The sequence below is a fragment of the Pomacea canaliculata genome, linkage group LG13 (assembly GCF_003073045.1).
Source record: "Pomacea canaliculata isolate SZHN2017 linkage group LG13, ASM307304v1, whole genome shotgun sequence".
In the NCBI taxonomy this organism is placed as follows: Eukaryota; Metazoa; Mollusca; class Gastropoda; order Architaenioglossa; family Ampullariidae; genus Pomacea; species Pomacea canaliculata.
The window spans coordinates 9761706-9776456 of NC_037602.1; positions in this window are offsets into that span (position 1 = coordinate 9761706).

Genomic DNA, 14751 nt, shown 5'->3' on the forward strand with positions numbered 1-14751 from the left:
CCTCCTGCTACTCTTTGCGGATGATGTAGTTACATAGCATTTTATTGCCGGCCACTGAAAACAACTTGATAAAGATCATGGGACCACCTGTAACTTTTTTAATACTATTAAAACAAAATCACGTAACACGTAATCACGTAATCACATTCTTGTTTCATCTCTGTGGCCTGACTTGTAGATTTAAAACATAATTCAAAGACACATAACTTGTGATCCAAAAACAATAATGTTGATATTATCACCAGTTCATGTCAAAAAAAAAAATAAAATAAAATAAAATAAATAAGAGGGGGTTGAAACTAAGGTAAGATGGTCAGCTTCAAAATTTTCTTTCCAAAGCACAACTCACCGAGTATGTTAGCTAATTTCTCAATGTTCCCTCTGCAAGCGATAAACTGATTCTTTTCACGAAGTCACAGCTTTACACACGTGATTATATAAAAATTACGATAAATTACACAATCTTAATAATAAGTTAATGTGTATGTGTAATAACTACAAAAATATATGTCTGCACAAATACCAAGTACAGTGGTACCTCGACATACGAGTTTAATTCGTTCCGTAACCTTGCTCGTATGTCAAATTGCTCGTATCTCAAAGCAATTTTCCCCATTGAAATTCATTGAAATGCCATTAATCCGTTCCAGCCCCCAAAACACCACCTCAGTTGTTTTTGTTAAGTGTTTTTGAATAAGAAAAAGTGTATTTACAAGAAGAAACATTTATTTATGAATAACAAATACATATTCTATAAAAAACATATTAAATTCTTCGTTTGTGGAAGTGTGTGGGATCTGCTTCAGCAAATCACCGTAAATCGCTCGTGCCTTCTCCCACATGATGCTTTGTGTTAAGGTTCCTCCTTGAAGCTGCTTCTCTGTCACCCACACAATCAATAGTTTCTCCATCTTTTCATGGAGAGAAGTCCGGAGCTTAGAAATTATTGTAACGCCCCTAGCTGGCGTTGTACCCTTTATCAACTCCTGTTTAAGCTCAGAACATATCATTGATGTGCTACACCCGTACATCCTCGCCAAGTCAATTACTCGCACACCTTGCTCATGTTTTTCTACGATTTCGCTCTTTAATTCAATAGACATCATCTTCTTCTTCGGACCCATGGTTACAAAAATAAATGGGATAATGTTTTGTTAATGTACAAAAAGCAAAAAAACGCGAACCCAACTTATCAAAAATGCTTCGAAAACGAGGGAAACAAGCACACAACACAGACTGAGGTCTAGTCTGAGGTGGGAGAAACTGTTAGACGCTGCACACGACCCCAACATCCGCCCCGCATGTTGGGGTCGTGTGCAGCGGTATAGTGTGCGATTCCTCGTATCTCAAATCTTGCTCTTATCTCGAAGCAAAATATCGCTCGCTCGGCGGCTCGTATCTCAAAACACTCGTATGTCAGGGCACTCGTATGTCGAGGTACCACTGTACTATTAAACACAAGCAACAACACAAATGACTCCAACGAAACAGGGGAGACAGTTGTAAGTATCTGAGCATTTTCATGTTAGCTACTTGTTAGTTCCCTTACCCTTTCAATACAAATAAAAGCTATTATAAATATTTTAACTTGAAATGGCCTTTTTGAGACAAATATTTAGCTCATTTTCCCGCCGGTACTTTCACCACCTTATGCATACTAAAGGAAATGTAGTAAAATCAACAAGAGCGCCAAAAACGTTTTAAAACATTCCTTCCACGATTTACAAACAGTAAACCCTTTTACTTAGGTTTTGCTTAATGACAACTTGTAAGACATAATTTTAGTGGGAGGTGTTTATGTGTGTGCGTTCGTGTCCGTGCAAGAATGGGTTCATTTTTTTTTTTAAGATATTGTAAAATCTTATTTTTATCTTCCTAAAAACATATATTTCACATCCTTCGTTGTGAAAGTACCTGTGTATTTACTTTTTCTCACACAAATTTTGTGAATATAGACATGAATTGAAACTTTTACAATTTACTGCCACAGTCATAATAAAGTAATCTTTAAAATATTATTGGGGTTTTAACAAAGTTTAAATAAGTGTAGCGGCTTCTACGTGTGTGAGTATGCGAGTGTTTTTGTTTTTTTTTTTTCTTAAGGGTGAGCCGGTACACATACATTGGAGTATAGTTTAGATTTTCATGCTATCATAGTAAACAAACTGCATCGTATCCTCCTGCTGGGCAGCATTTGACGGTTTTTTTTTTTCCGAATATGTCGTTAATGGATGGTTGAAAGTGTCTCTTGTCGCCATTATAAACAAACGCTGGCAGTCACTCTAATCCAGGTTATGTTCTGTTAGTCTCACCTGTACTTCCCAGCGCTTTGATGAACTTTAACTCTATCTCGGAGGTCAGTAGGATCCGTTGAGCTTTCTTTTTCTTCTTTTGTTGTTGTTGTTGTTTGTTGTTTCTGTTGTTGTTGCTGCTTTTAAGTAGTTCTTCACTTATGTTATTTAAGGTTTTGAATATCACGCTGCATGAGATTTAAGAGATGAAATGCTCTATGATGTTTAAAATGTGGGAGATAAGATTAATCGGTGAAAGTATTACTTTTAAAGTCAATTGAGCTTTTGTTAAGGTCATAAGTAACATTTTGTAAATTGGTGTCACACACAATTTTTGTTCAACAACTCGTTTTCGTCTTTATAGTCTCTCTCTCTCTTCTCTTTTGTTTCAGTACCTTAATATGGAGAATTTTATCTGAGTTTTCATAATTACATTTGTTTCAGTCGCTTATCCTACAGGTGTACAACTCGGCATCAAAACGTATCAGCCTACATCCCTGTCTCAACCTTTTGCAGGTTACACTTCACTGAAACTCATGATGTCAAACCAAAGTTTTGTAGGCGCTTACTGCTTTATGGTGAAAGTGGGCTGCCCTCTCTTACTGATCCTGGGTATCTTTGGAAGTATCATGACTATAATTGTATTTCGTCGGCTTAGAGGCTGCTCTCCAATGTCAACTTTCTACATGGCGCTAGCCCTCAGTGACCTGGTGTCGCTGACCTGTGGATGGACCTTACACTTCTGGATATATTATCAGTTTGATTTCTTCCTTCTTTGCCTGCATACAGCAATGTGTAAAATAACAGTTTTTGTAGCATCTGTGAGCTGTGCTTTGTCTTCGTGGTATCTGGTTGCCATGACGATACAAAGAGCGATGTCCGTCGTGTGGCCTCATCGTGTGAACGTCGTCATCTGCACGCGCAATGTTTCCGCGTGGTCACGGCGGTTATAGCACTGGTCATCATGGCGTCATATTCGCACGTCCTGTTAGGCTATTCCATGTCAACATGCAATAGTTCATCTTGCGAAGTCTGTATGTGTGGACCTGCCATTTCCGACTACATCCATCTTTACAGTTTAATCTGGCCCTTCATTGATCTAGTGGTCTCCTCGATTGCCGTTTATATTACTTATTGTTTCCAACATTGTTCTTGTAAGAAAAGTGCTGACCTCGGTTGAAAAAGCCCGTCAGAGCTTAGCTGTAGGTCAGTCGATGCACGTGACTGCACGTGAGAGGAAAGCCTCCTCAATGACAGTGACGTTGATTGTTTTGTCTTTCACATTCTTTGTAATGACCGGTCCTCATCGTGTACAGTTAATTATATCTCCTATTTTTTCTTTCAAAGCAATAGACATCTCTGCCAGCAATTTGATATTTTATGTAATATTCATATTGTTTAGTGCCAACGGTGCTGTCAACTTTTACCTGTATTGTCTAACAGGCACCAAGTTTAGGCAAGAAGTTGAGCGCATTTTGTTTGGTTCATTTATTTAAAATGCAGCAATCATAAACAAAAAAAAAAAATCATTTTTCTAAATGAAACTTGAGCAAAGTTGAATGTCTTTCACAATCTTTTTAATTGTCTTTTTCAAATTTAGTGCAATATAGCGTATTAGGTATGCTCAACTTTCTTTTTCGAAGTACACGCATACAATAGTAATCTTCACACCGATATCAGTGTATCAGTTACAACGCAGGGCAAAGGTTTTTAAATTATTTTGTGAAAGCAGTTTTAGAACCATTTATGGAAATTGCTTATAAGACAATTAAAAGTGTTGAAACTTTCCTTTAGAATATATATTTCAAATGTCTCTTCTAAATTAAACCACATCAGAACTGTTCAAAACTAGATTAATTCGTAAGGGTCATAATATTTATTAAAGTTATTAATGAATGGAACTTATAAGCACTATAACTTTGAGTATGGTAAGGTAATAAATTATACTAATCAGAAAATTCGTTTACAATTAAAAAGATAATGAAATTCAGTCTCATACATCCTCAGTGTTACAGTCTACAAAGCCTTTGTTACGAAATATTCTACCATTTTGCCTGAGCAAAATAGCGCAGACCATCTTTTAAAAAAGGTTTGATATTTACCTTTGCAGCTGGAAATCGCATGTGTCGATAAAACATTTTTAGTGACATAAAGGTGTGACGATGATAAAAAAATACTTCGGAAAAATTGTCCATAAGACCGTTCAGGTCTCCTTCTATATAAATGCAAAAGAACTAGTTGATATAAGTCAATTTGTAATCACTGCGTACTTGTGTGTTTTGTAGACGCTAGTAGAGGTGCCTACATGATTGTGGACGATTCTTCTTAACTCAAATCCGTTTCGATTCCCCTTTTGAAGCAGATTTTAACTGAGCAAATATCATCGTCCTTTTTCTGTATGTTGGTAACTATTTACCTATGTGCACACGCCTTCTCCAGACATAAAAAGTCTACTTAAAAAATTACATCAAGGTCTTTAATCGCAATAAAAGCGACTCTGAAGATGTTTTAGCAACATGCAGTCAAGGCGCAGGACTCCGTTACTCTCACCTGAGCATTCTCCCGTTAAACATTGCAACTTAAGGTAAGATGAATCTGACTAGTGATCCACATTAATAAAATACCAGTTGCTGACATGCGTGATTTTAATTTCTGTGCCAGTGCCACCTTCGTGATTTCAAAAGGTATGAGTTATACAGTTTACAGTGTACATGTTATTTAGAAACAGCTGATGTATAAGCATTGTGCACGAATCAACGTTTTAACTTAGTTAATAATTGTGTTAAATGTTGTGCTGATATTGAAATATTAGGCTGATTCTGAGTTTTTCCTATATACTACAATACAAAAAATGTTTATTCATTGTAAACAAGTGATGGTATACCACTGAATAATATTTATCGAACTGCTCTTTTGTGATTTATTATTTACGGTTTCAGTCTAATTATCGGCACCTGCAGACAACACAAGAGGACCAGTTTGCACCCGACAAGGAAACATGACTTCAGACGAAAGTTTCGACGACGCTGTTTATTTAATCACAAAAGTAACTTATCCCGTGTTGTTGATAGTCGGAAGCTTTGGCAATATTATGACTATTATCATGTTTTGTCGAATGTCCGACTACTGCGCAATATCAACCTATTGCATTGCACTGGCCATCTCCGATCTGTTGTATTGTATTTTTCATGGATAATTCACATCTGGCTACAGTATCAGTTCACTTCTTCATTCGGTGTGTCCACCCCATCATCTGCAAACTATTAGCTGTTACAGACTTTGCAAGTGGTTCTTTGGCAGCTTGGTTTATGGTTGCCATGACGATGCAGAGAGCTGTGTCAGTAGTGTGGCCTCATCGTGTGAACGTGTTCTGCACGCGCAATTTTTCCCGCATGGTTACGGTAGTTATACTCATTGTTATCATTGTATTAAATTCACACCTTTTGTACGGTGTTACTATATTTGTCACCAATTCAAACTGTTCTTTTTGCGACACTTGTACAATCGGCACTATCGATGATGAAGTCTACAAATACTTTTACTTTGACATTTGGCCCTGGGTTGATCTAATAGTTGGTTCACTGGCTCCGTTTGTGTTCCTGCTAGTGTCTAACATTGTTCTTGTAAGATCGGTGCTGATATCGGCGAGAAACGTACGTCACAGTCTAGCAGTCGGTCAGTCGATGCACGTCACTGCACGTGAGAAAAAAGCCTCTTCATTGTCGGTGACGTTGATAAGCTTATCTCTCACATTCCTCGTCCTCACTGGTCCTTGTCGTCTTTACTATGTTTTAAACCCTTTTCTTAATTTTAAATTAGCGAGGTTAGAATTCGGTATCAGCGAATTGATGTTCATTATATTGTCCTTAGTTGCTGTTCTAAACAGTTCTATAAACTTCTACATCTATTGTCTAAGTGGTTCGATGTTCAGAAAGGAAATCACGCGACTTTTTCGTGGTCCCTTTGATAACGTGCTGCGGCCATGACTAAGGATAAACTGGAACTGAAAAGTGTTAGTTGTTTTGCAAGGAGACTAGCAACACAAGATAACTGTCATTGAAATGCGTACGTAGGAATGACAGGTCCATATGATGCTTTACATTTCTTACATTCTGACAAATTAAAGAATATGCAAACTCATTCTTTGTGTATTGTTTTGGTAATTACAAATGGAATGACTTACTTTTTCTCTGTCTGGAATTTTGATAATGAATCTATAGCTGTTACACCAGTCATGTACCTCAAACGATATCTTTCATCGTTTCATTTCTATAATAGAATGGAGACGATCGAGAAACGTAGCTTGCACTAAATAAAGAGGTGTAAAAATGACATAAACGCAGAGCCTTTCAAAATGAAACAAGCAGCAATAACTTTAAAATGTGAAATACAATTTCACAAATAAAATAAAAAAGGTCTACATAATCTTTGTTTATCTTTACTCCTGACTTACTAAAATTGTCCTCAGCTTGTATAGACTGCACTATAAAAGGTCAGAGTAAAATAATTCACCACTGGCAAAAAGAATTAATCAAAAGGTTAATGTTTTGGATGCTACGCCACAAAGTAGAAACCAACATTTTTGGCACTTTTATTTTCAAACAACTCTTGATTCAGTATTTCTTCTACATCATCAATGGCTTTCTGCAATAGAGACCTGTAGTGACTCTTTCCAGTGAGGTTTTGTTCATCGGTCTGTGTTATTACCTCCCATAGGCGTGTAAGTTCGGTCTGGCGGCGTAATACAGTGAGGATTGGCAGACCTAGGTTCAGATCTCTCGCATGCTGGTTCTTTCTCTGCCTGTGGCATCTGTTCACAAGTCTGGCTGTTTTGCCGTGATATTTCGAACTCCCCTCTGTGACAATTTCACTGTAAATCTTTGTCTTTATTAATGTAGTTAATAAGTGACAGATTCAGGTCATAGTGGAGCCTTCGCTTATGGTTGACTGTCGTATACATACTTACGACTTAATAAGCTATAGCCAATCATTGTTGTTTGTAGTAAGAATACGAAATTATCCGCCGCAAATGTGCTGTGAGACGTGTCAGTGTGTGTGAGACCATGTGTGAGAGGATGACATCAGCCTGTTGTCCCACAAACAGCAACATACACAGAAAAAGCTCAATCGTTTGTCAGAAGAAGCAGCGATGACTGGCCTGACTATCAACATCAAGAAGACGGAGGTAATGCGGGTCAGCAACAACCTGCCAGACAAGACATAAAGAAGCCGAAGTGAGGCTGGGTTGGTCACACCTTGCAAAAGACAGCCGACAATTTAACAAATCTTTGGGCTGGAACCCACAAGGGAGGCGCAGGGTTGGGAGACCCAGACAGACGTGGAGAAGATGGTCCACAGAGAGGCGGATGCAGTTGCTATGACATGGTCCCAACTGCAAAGGGACGCCCAGAACCGGGTCCGATGGCGGGGAGTAATTGCGGCCCTGAGCTTCACTTAGGGTGATTAGGAACAAAAAGAAGAAGAAGGATATGCTCTTCTTTCGTTTTCGAAGTGCACGCATACAATGGTATACACAGATTTAGAACCGCTTTAGGCAACTGCTTATAAGTCACGTAAAAGTCTTGACACTTCCTTTAAATGTTCCAAACAAGATTAAAATAAGGTTTTGAGAGATGACCGCTACTGCGACTGTGAGTATAGCATCATGATAAATTACGCTAGTCAGAAAATTGTTTACATTTAGAAAGATAAGAAAATTCAGTCTCTTACATACTCAGCGTTACAGTCTACAAAGCCTTTCATTTCTATGGATCAGTTTCTTATATTTATTCACTGGAAAGTAGTTATTCAATGTCCTTAATTTTACTAGAAAGAGATAACCCTGAGAGGAATTTTTTGTAAATAAGGTTTTCGGTAAAAGATACTTCTCAACATTCTATAATTTTATATATATATATTTATTTTAAGTCACACTCCTCTCTGTTGTAGTCTATACTGGTCTTGAAGGGGATTATCTATTTTCTTGCTAAACCAATTACCTGATATATTTATGCTTCTCTGGTTTATCCATACTCCACTTAGGCCAGGATCTTGTACGATTTGATTTATAACAAAGAGTAACATTTAACAAAATTTTTTAGCCAGGTAATGAAAGTATATTTAATGTAACCTAATGTACCAGTACATAAAAACATAAGTGTTACAGCGAGAGTTTGATAACGTTCTCCATGAAAATTTCAAAGCTCTCTTACCTACGGCCAAATAAGATATAACAGTAAAGCCTGCTACCTTTATTATCCGAAGTCTTGTTAGAAAAGACAACATATTTTTTCATCATTTTTTCGTTACGAAATATTCTACAATTTTGCCAAAGCAAAAGAAGCGCAGACTATCTTTTAAAAAAGGTTTGATATTTACCTTTGCAGCTGGCAATCGCATGTTTTCAATAAAACATTTTAGTGACATAAAGTGTGTGACAATGATAAAAAAATACTTCGGTAAAATTGTCCATAAGAACGTCCGGTATCCTTCTATATAAATACAAAAGAACAAGTTGATATTAGTCAATTTGTAGTCACTGCGTACGTGTGTCTGTGTGGGTTGTACAGATGCTCGTAGAGGTGCCTACATGATTGGGAGGATTCTTCTTAACTCAAATCACGTTTCGATTCCCTATTGAAACAGTTTTTAACTGAGCAAATATCAGCGTCCTTTTTCTGTAAAAGGGTCACTATTTACCTATGTGTACACGCCCTCCTCAGACATAAAAAGTCTACTTAAAACATTACATCATGGGTCCTTAATTGCAATAAAAACGATTCTGTAAGATGTTTTAACAACATGCAGTCAAGGCGCAGGACTCCGTTACTCTCACCTGAACTTTCTCACTTATACTTTGCCGCCTAGGTCGCGTGATTTTAATTTTTGTGCCAGTGCCACCTTCGTGATTTCAAAAGGTATGAGTTATACAGTTTACAGTGTACATGTTATTTAGGAACAGCTGATGTATAATACTGTCCACGAATCAACGTTTTAACTTAGTTAATAATTGTATTAAAGGGATACTCAAGGCTTGTGATAAGCCTGTGTCGACGGTTAAACGTTTCAAAACTATATTTAGTTACAATTACAGAGCACGAGAGCAATACTTGAGAAATAAAGGATTCGTTTCTCACTTAATTACCGCTTATTGTCTGTATCGCACTATGTCGGTTGCCGATGTTTATACAAATTGAAAAAATCCAGTGAAATCGACCTTTGTGTCCTTCCGCAGTGTAACCACGATAGCTTCCCGAGATTGTCAAGCAGACGAGTCTCCTTGAGATGTCAGAGTCTTCTTGTGACGTCAGAGTCTTATTGTGACGTCAGTCTCTGACAGAAAGTGTCTGTATCTGTGTCATTGCGAAGATTTTACGTCATCTGTTTATTCGTATGACGCACTCTGTGTGTAAGGATTGTAAGCTCTGTCTTTCGGAAACTGATGAAAAGAAAATTTTGAATCTTTTCCATCTTTTCGTGGTGCAGCACATTCTGGAGGCATGGTTCTCACTATGGAAACCACACGTCATAGGGTCACGTGACGGAGAACGAGACTTCGTGGAAGCAAAAAAGAGTCCCCTGTAATTTCTCTTATTAAACACAACATTCTACTAAAAACCTTCAACGTTTTCCACATAAACACACATATAAATAGACGAGATTCAAATTTATCCTACATTTACGCGATTCTAAGCGATTTTATTTTGCCTTTAGAATCCCTTTAAATGTTGTGCTGGTATTGAAATATGAGGTTGATTTCAAGTTTTCCCTATAAGCAATGCTACAATCTAAGCAAAGATTTTTATTCATTGTAAATTAGTATTAGTATACCACTGACTCATATTATCGAAGCAATATTTTACATTTATCCTATTTTTTCTACTTCTTTTAGATTAAAGATTTTCCTATAGATGTTTTTCTTTAAAACGTTTTCTTTAGAAATTTCTAAAAAAAAATTTTGGATAATTTATTATTTACTGTTTCAGTCGCATTATCGGCACCTGCAGACAACACAAAGAGGACCAGTTTGCTTGCACCTGACAAGAAAACATGACTTCAGACGAAAGTTTCGAAGACGCTGTTCATTTAATCACGAAAGTATCTTATCCCGTGTTGTTGATAGTCGGAAGTTTTGGCAATATTATGACTATTATTATATTTTATCGAATGTCTGACTACTGCGCAATATCAACCTATTGCATTGCACTGGGCATCTCCAGATCTGTTGTATTTGTATTTTTCATGGATATTTCACACCTGGCTACAGTATCAGTTCCATTTCTTTGTCCTGTGTGTCCATCCCATAATCTGCAAACTATTATCTGTTACAGACTTTGCAAGCGGTTCTTTGGCATCGTGGTATATGGTTGCCATGACGATGCAGAGAGCTTTATCAGTCGTGTGGCCTCATCGTGTGAACGTGTTGTGCACGCGCAGTTTTTCCCGCGTAGTCACGTAGTTATATTCATTGTTATTCTTGTATTAAATTCACACTTTTTGTACGGTGTTACTATATTTGTCACCAATGTAAACTGTTCTTTTTGCGACACCTGTACAATCGGCACTATCGATGATGAAACGTACAAATACTTTTACTTTCACATTTGGCCTGGATTGATCTGATAGTTGGTTCACTGGCTCCATTTGTGTTTCTGATGGTGTCTAACATTGTTCTTGTGAGATCGGTGCTGATATCGGCGAGAAACGTACGTCACAGTCTAGCAGTCGGTCAGTCGATGCACGTCACTGCACGTGAGAAAAAAGCTTCTTCATTGTCGGTTACGTTGATAATCTTATCCCTCACATTTCTCGTCCTCACTGGTCCTGGTCGTGTTCACTTTGTTGTACACCCTTTTATTAATTTTAAATTAGCGAGGTTAGAAGTTTGGTATCAGCGAATTGATGTTCTGTATATTGTCCCTGCTTGTTGTTTTAAACAGTTCAATAAACTTCTACATATACTGTCTAAGTGGTTCAATGTTCAGAAAGGAAGTCATGCGACTTTTTTGTGGTCCAATTGATAAAACGCTGCGGTCATGACTAAGGAAAACTAAAACTGAAAAAATACCAGCCGTTTGGCAAGGAGACTAGCAACAGAAGACAACTGTCAATGAAATGCGTACGTAGGAATGACATGTCCATATGATGCTTTAATTTTCTTATATTCAAATTCTGACAAATTAAAGCATGTGCAAACTCATTCTTTGTGTATTGTTTTGGTAATTGCAAATGGAATGACTTTTTCTCTGTCTGGAATTTTGATAATGAATCTATAGCTGTTAAACCAGTCATGTACCTTCAACGATATCTTTCATCGTTTCATTTTTATAATGAAAGTGAGACGAGCGAGAAATAGAAACGTGGAACTTATCTTGCACCAACTAAAACGGTGTAAAAATGGCATAAATGCTGAGCCTTTCAAAATGAAACAAGCAGGAATAAAAGAATAAAGGGATGCAAAGTGTAATGTAGTAAGGTTAGAGTATAAAGAGGACAAAATTTTGCCAAACGAAAAAACAAAGACGTTTTTGATTGTAATGTTCAAACAAACTGAACTTTAAAATTTGAAATACAATTTAACAAATAAAGTAAAATAGTTCTACAGATGGTCCACAGTGAGGCTGAGACCCAGTTGAGAGACCCAGACAGACTTGGAGGAGATCAGTCCAAAGCGAGGCGGAGACAGATGGGATGACATGGTCCCAACGGGAAAGAGACGCTAAGAACCGGGTCCGATGGAGGGTGTCGCTGTGGTCTTATGCTTCAGGGGGGGGGGGGGGGGGGATGTTATGAGGAACAAGAGGAAGGATATGCTCTTCTTTTTTTTTTCGAAGTACACGCATACAATGGTAATCTTACACAGATTAGAAACCGCTTTGGGAAGCTGCATACGTCAGTCAGAAGTCTTAAAACTTTACTTCAGAATATTTTTTTTAAGTTCTTCTAAATTTAAACCACATCAGAAATGTTCAAAACTAGATTTAAAACAAAATGTTAAAAGATAACCACAGTTTAATTCGTAGGGGTCGTTTTATTTACTAAAGCTAGCAATGAATGCAGCTTAGAGGAACTAAGACTGAGTATTGTAAGGTGATAAATTACGCTAGTCAAAAAATTGTTTACAAATAAAAAGATAAGGGAATTCAGTCTCATACATACTCAGTGTTACACTCTACAAAGCCTTTCATTTGTATGGATCTCGGTTTCCTACATTTATTTACTAGAAAGTAGTTATTCAATGTCCTTAACTTTATTACAAGGAGATAATAATGAGTAGATTTTTTTTTGTTTTTCGTGGAAAGGTACTTTTGAAAAATCTACTATTTTAGTATCTTTATTTGAAGGTGTAGACCACTCTGAATATACTGGTCTTGAAGGGACATATCTATTTTCTTCTTAAACCAATTACCTGATGCATTTTTGCTTCTCTGGTTTATTCATACTTTACTTAAGCCAGGATTTTGTAGTGTTACTTTTTAGAAAAAAAAAACTAAAAAAATGGTAACCAGATAATGAAAGTATTTTAACGTAACCTATTTAAGCATACTTAAAAAAAGAGTGTTACAGCGAGAGTTTGATAACATTCTCAATGAAAACGTATCCGATTTCTTTCACCTAAGGCCAAATACGAAATACCAGTAAGGCCTGGTACCTTTATTATCCACAGACTTGTTGCAAAAGACAATTTTTTTCCTCTTCGCCTCCACCCAACTGAGCACGTTTTGATAAAAGAGAGAACAGCTTCACTCTCTTGTGTTAATTATAACGGTCAGTTGCGTCATCCAAAAGTTTCACGATGGGATGTCAAGTAGACCTCTTCACTTTGTTACGAAAAAGTCTACAATTTTGCCTAAACAAACCAGCGCAGACCATCTCTTAAAAGAGGTTTGACATTTATGTCTGCCTCTCGCCATTGCATGTGCTAATAAAAGCATTTTGAGTGACATAAAAGTTGTGCACAATAATTAAAAAAATACTTCGGTTAAAATTGTCCATTAAGAACGTATGGTTTCCTTCTATAGAAATAAAAAGAAAAACTAGTTGATATTAGTCTATATATAGTCGATGCGTACGTTGTGTGTGTGTGTTCGTAGGAGTGCATATACGATTGCCTGCAATTCTTTTAAAAATTCACGCTTGTATTCCCCTTTCTAAGCAGTTTTTAACTGAGCAAATATTAGCATCCTTTTTCTGTAAAAGGGCCACTATTTACCTATGTGCACACGCCTTTCCTATACATAAAAAACTTTTGACATTGCATCATGGGTCCTAAGTCGCAATAAAAGCGAGTCTGGAAGATGTTTTATCAACCTGCAGTCAAAGCACAGGACTTCTGTTACTCTCACCTTGAGCATTCTACCTTAATATTCTACCGTTTACAGTGCCGCCTAGGTAAGATGAATCTGTCGAGTGATTTGCAGTTTTAGAACACCAGTTGCTGATATCCGTGATTTGAAAACTTAATTTCTGTGCCAGTGCAACCTTCGTGATTTCAAAAGGTGTGAGTTACTACAGTTTACAATTTTCATTTAGAAACAACTGATGTATAAACATTGTCCATGAATCAACGTTTCAACTTAGTTAATAATTGTATTAAATGTTGTGCTGTTGTTGAAATATGAGGTTTAGCATTTTGCCAGTGACTTATATTATATCGAAATTTCCTGGTGCATATCGACGACAGTCTTTCCAAGTCAGTTATAATGAAGGCCCTCTCTTCCAGGACTGGGCAATTGTTTTACTGTTTTCGATGTAGCAAATAGCCCCACGCCCAACCCTCCTCCTTTTTCAACCGTCCTTAGGGCAGTGATACCAGTGAACTGGAATGCAGAGTCACGCAGGGCTCGCCTGATCAAGCCGAAGTAGTCTTTTGCATTTATTCTATTTTTTCTAACTTTTTTAGACTAAAGATTTTCATATGGATGTTTTTCTTTAAAAAGTTTTCTTCGGAAATTAAAAAAAAGATAATTATTTACGTTTCAGTCGCATTATCGGCACCTACATACAACACAAAGAGGACCAGTTTGCACCTGACAAGAAAACATGACTTCAGAAGAAAGTTTCGAAGACGCTGTTCATTTAATCATGAAAGTAGCTTATCCCGTGTTGTTAATAGTCGGAAGCTTTGGAAATATTATGACCATTATCATATTCTATCGAATGTCCGACTACTGCGCAATATCAACCTATTGCATTGCACTGGCCATCTCCGATCTGCTGTACATGTTTTTTTCATGGATAAATCACACCTGGCTACAGTATCAGTTCCACTTCTTTATTCTGTGTGTCCACCCCATCATAATCAAACTATTATCTGTCACAGACCTTGTGAGCGGTACTTTGGCATCGTGGTATATGGTTGCCATGACGATGCAGAGAGCTTTGTCAGTCGTGTGGCCTCATCGTGTAACGTGATCTGCACGCGCAATGTTTCCCGCGTGGTCACAGTAGTTATACTCAT